Source organism: Canis lupus, chromosome 31 (genome assembly GCF_003254725.2).
Source record: "Canis lupus dingo isolate Sandy chromosome 31, ASM325472v2, whole genome shotgun sequence".
Taxonomy (NCBI): domain Eukaryota; kingdom Metazoa; phylum Chordata; class Mammalia; order Carnivora; family Canidae; genus Canis; species Canis lupus.
The window spans coordinates 11,526,009-11,531,212 of NC_064273.1; the positions used below are offsets into that span (position 1 = coordinate 11,526,009).

A 5,204-nucleotide genomic window follows, 5' to 3' on the forward strand; every position below is an offset into this window, starting at 1 on the left:
ATGTTGTTGGGTTAAGTCTTATCTTTAACGCTAAAAGAAGATAGACAAGTATGAAAGTACCAGCCTTGTAACATATGCCAGTCAGAGCTCTGTCCATAGGCTGGGTAGAAGATGTCAAAATTCAGACTGTTGTTTCTCATGAGGACTCAATAAAATGAATCTTTAATGACTTGAACTGTAGGATAAGGGATCCAAAGACTGCAGTCATTTTAAAGTACTATCAGTAAAGTACTATTCTGAACAGACTGCATTTTATTGTGAAAACAAAAGGAAATGAAGGTATAATCGGGACGATATGCCCGTATTTCATTTACAGTGCTTGAGTTCTGACAGGCCTTTAAAATGGAGGTAGAATTCAAATAAAAAACCGTGCCAATCGAGTGTCAAATTTTCACTGTAACATTCTTTAAAAAGGTATTTCCTCCAATATCTATTAATCACAAAGAAACATGCACTGTGAGTACATAACTGTATATAAGTACAGTTCTGAAAAAAATGTAGACACTAATGACATTATTATGACCAAGATGTTTGGTAGAAAGTAAATTATGATTTTGAGATCATCCAAAGAAAGCTTTTTAAACAACCCTCCAGACTTCAAAAAATTTCTTCAGGTAGTATATCTGTCCCAATGTCATGGCAACTAAAATGAAAGCTTTAAAGAAGGACCAAAGGACCACTCTGCTGTTTGTGTTGTTGTTGATGACTCTGTGTATTCTCTCTTGAATTTCCATGGACTCCTGTTCATGTTTTACAGCTGCCATTGCCACTGCCAGCTCATTAATCATTTCTGCTAGCTTGTTCTGGGGAGTTTTTATTTTTATATCTTGTCCTATGGGAGCTTCCCCAACATCAATGGTGAACATCACTATCTTTGGAGTCATGGTAGACATACCATTGCTAAAACAAAACTTACTAGGTTCCATCAATGTGAGCAGCGAATGTGTATTTCCCCCTGGACTCTTGGGCTCCTTTATAAATTCTTTTACTATCAGACCCTGTAATTTCCACACTGATGTCCAGGAAGCCACCTTCCACCACTTCGAAGATGAGGCACATCTTGGCGCCTGAGGTGACCCGCTCCAAGAAACACTCCTCTCCATGTGCATCAATCCTGGTGAAGTAGCCTGTTTGGGGCCAGAAGGGCACCCAGAAGTACCATCAGCTGAGTGAGCATTACCACAGTGGGACCGGGAGAAAGCCAGAACTGGACTTGGGCCTCCAGAGCCGCCACCACCACCACTACTCCCTCCTCAACCGCCAGTCCTCAGCTCCTTCATCAAAACCAATTTAATCTTTTCTATAATTAGTCAAGCCTTCCCTAACCTCCTCCACTGAAAATGATACTTAGCCTTTCACCACACCACACCTTGCAGTAATCATTATTTCTGCAGTTATCACATGGTATTGCAACATGTTTGTATAAGTAGCTTTCCTAATACAATATAAATGCCTTGAGGTTAAGAATTCAGACTTTTCCATTTTTGTATTCTGTATACCTATCCTACTTCAGGAAGGCTTATTGATGAGATTGTTTGAGATGACTGAGTACACAGTAACCCCACTCCTTTCAAGGAGATGCATGAGGAACACTTGAGTGTTTGCAAAATATTTTAAACCTGCAAAACCAAGTCTTCAGAGATACACTCTCTAAAAAACATCTCAAGAAATAACTAGCATGATATTGAATGAGATTAACAAAGTTGAAGGAATGACATTACCTGACTTTGAGACTTACTATAAAGCTACAATAAGTAGACAAGACAGTGTGGTATTGGCAAAAGAACTGACAAATAGATCAGTGGAACAGAATAGAGAACACAGAAATAGACTCACATAAATACAGTCAAGTGATCTCAGGTATACCAGCAAAGGCAATAGAATGAAGCAAAGCAAAGATTATCTTTACAACAGTGGTTGAATGATGGAACAATTGGACATCCACATGCAAAAAAAAAGAAGTGTATGTAGACAATCATCTTACCCTTCACAAAAATCAACTCAAAATGGATCATAGATCTAAATGTAAAACGAAAAGCTATTAAACTCCCAGAAAATAACATAGGGAAAAAACCTAGACAACTTTGGCATGACCATGACTTTTTAGATACAACACCAAAGACATGATGCATGAAAATAATAATTGATAAGCTGTATTTCTTTATAATTAAAAACCCGTGCTCTTTATTTATTTTAAAGATTTTATTTATTTATTCACAAGAGACACACAGAGAGAGAGAGACAGAGACAGACAGAGAAGCAGGCTCCTAACAGGGAGCCCGATGATGCAGGACTCAATCCCAGGACTGAGGGACTACGCCCCGAGGCAAAGGCTCAACTGCTGAGCCACCCAGGCTTCCCTAAACCTGTGCCTTTAAAAGACAATGCCAAGAGAATGAGAAGGCCAAGCCACAGACTGGTAGAAAATATTTATGAGACATATCTGATAGAGAACTTATCCAAAATATACAGTCTTAAAACTCAACAATAAGAAAATGAACAACCCAATTGAAAAATGTACAAAAGTCCATAATAGATACCTCACAAAGAAGATATATGGATGCCAAGTAAGCATGTGAAAATACGCTCAACATCGTATGTCATTAGGGAAATGCAAATTAAAATGACAGTGAGATTCCACTACCTATCCATTAGAATGGCCAAAATCCAGAACACTGACAACACCAAATGCTTGTGAGGAGGTATAGCAAGAGGAATTCTCATTTACTGCTAGTGGCAATACAAAACGGCATAGCCATTTTGGAAGACAGTTTACCAATTTCTTATAAAACTAAACATACTCTTACCATATGATCCAGCAATTGTGTTCCTTAGTATTTATCCAAAGGAATTGAAGACTATGTCCACACAAAAACCTACACATGGGTATTTATAACAGCTTGATTCATAATTGTTAAAATTTGGAAGTAACCAAAATGTCCTCCAGTAGGTTGAGTGGATAAATACGCTGTAGTATATCTGTACAATCAAATACTATTCAGTGCTAAAAAGAAAAGAGCTATCAAGCCATGAAAAGACACAGAGGAATCTTAAATACATATTTTTAAGTGAAAGAATCTAATCTGAAAGGGCTATCCACTGTGATTCCATACCAAAAAATAAAAAATAAAAAACAAAGCAAAAGCAAAACTAGGGAAACAGTAAAACTATGGAAACAATAAAAATCAAAACTATGGAAACAGTCAAAAAACAAGTGTTTGCCATGGGTGGGAGAGAAGCTAAGACTGGTAAGTAAAGCACAGAGGATTTTTAAGGCAGTGAAAATACTTGGTATGGTATCATAGTGGTGAATATATATCATGATATATTCGTCCAAACCCTTAGAATATACAACGCCAAGAATGTTATCTATCTAAACCATGATGTAAACTATGGATATTGGGCGATTATGAGGTATCATTGTGGATTCATCAGTTGTACCAAATGTATCACTCTGGTAGGGGATGTTGATAATGAGAGAGGCCCTGCAAGTAATGTGAGCAGAGGTGTTGGAAGGTGAAGGAGGGCTAGTAAAGCGTATTCCACACTAAGGAAGCACTTGGAGAACAAAAAGCAAAGCAAGCCACTCCATACCCTTTAGACAATTTTATTCAAGGTAACTTACTGACAGAGAGAGGATCTGGGAGGCAGGTGATCCAGGCGCTAGAGAGCTATTCTCTGCAGTCTGCATTTCATAGAGGGTGGGGATACTCGTTATCTAAAGTGATGCCATCTGTGTCCCAGAGGAGAGGGAGGGGAAGAACTGTGTTATCTCTACTAGTTATCTAAAAACTTTAGAGAAGATCAGAATAAGTCTTCCTGCATTCCAGTCAGGATAGACACACAATAACTTTGGGATCTAGAATGTGTAGCCCCAAGGAAGGTCATTGCGAAGATGTAAACAAGATGGAGGTCTGAATACGAGTTAGTATTGTCAGCATCCCTACAAGGGGGTATATACAAAATTTCTGTACTTTCTCCTCACTCTTGCTGTGAAGCTTAAACTACTCTAAAATAATAATGATGATAATCATAGTAACAATAAAGTCTTAGTAAAAGAAAATATTTCAGGCAGTATCCGAGTTGAGACCATCTGACTTACAATCAAGCCAGATGACCAGGTTCTAATGATATCATAGCACAACCTTGCCCTGACATATAGTGTCCACACAGCATGACTGCTCTGTAACTTCTAACGTAGCTGACACCGATGACCAATGACCAATGCCTTGCTTCTCGCATTTACAATATGTAAAGGTAGTAGTCAGCCCACACGCAGGTAATAGTGTGTTCTGTTTTTACATGCTAGACATTATAATTACTTAATCCTCACACCAATCCTATGAAGAAAACATGATTGCTATTACCATTTCTCAGCTGAGGAAACCAAAGCAGAGAACTTAAGTGATCAGATGAAGAGCACCAGATGGTATATGGCAGATCCAAGAATTGAAGTCTGGAAGCCTGGCTCCTGGGCTTGGACTTGAAACCACAAGTCACCCCAAACCTGTTGTCGAGTCATCCTCCCACAAAGTCTGAATCCTAGACATTCCGGTTCTATGGATCAACTCAGAAGTGTTTAAGATATGAAGTCCTGAAGGACAACCAATAAATATCCTTCTGCAGCGTATTTTGTAAAATGAGATTTCAGGAAGGAAAGAGTGACAGTAACAGAGGCATTTTTCCTCTTATAAATTTATTCATCATTACGTTTTATGTCTAAATAGTTTATATGTTCATTGCACAGTTATAAATAGACATAATCTGGTAAAATGCACAGAAAATGGGCAGAGTATTTTTAATTCTGATAAAATGCTTCAAAAAAGAATCCCATTCTCAGGCTCTTTTGGGTCAGATTTAGGGACACTTGTGGACTACATTCCTTACTTCTTGGTTGGTAGCCTTGAATGTAGGTGTTCCATGTTGAATCTATCTTTGTTCCTCATACCATAACAGTTGGTACATCCAGCACTTCTCTAGAGTTCGTCTACCTACTTTAGGTGTTCTGATGTTCAGGAAGTTCTTGCCATTAAGGGATGATACTTCATGGGTGTTTCTACTGAGATCTTTTTTTTCCTCAGAAACCAATTTCACTTCCAACGCCTGAGTGGCTCAGTGGTTGAGATATGCCTTCAGCTCAGAGTGTGATCCCCCGGATTCCAAGATCAAGTCTTGCATCGGGATCCCCACAGGGAGCCTGCTTC

At 38.6% G+C, this 5,204-nt stretch overlaps 1 pseudogene; it reads right to left on the reverse strand.

Annotated features, from left to right (window-relative positions):
- Nucleotides 1-578: 578 nt before the first annotated feature.
- On the reverse strand, nt 579-4,550 carry LOC112661673 (transmembrane emp24 domain-containing protein 2-like; annotated as a pseudogene).
- Between the last annotated feature and the right edge of the window lie 654 nt (nt 4,551-5,204).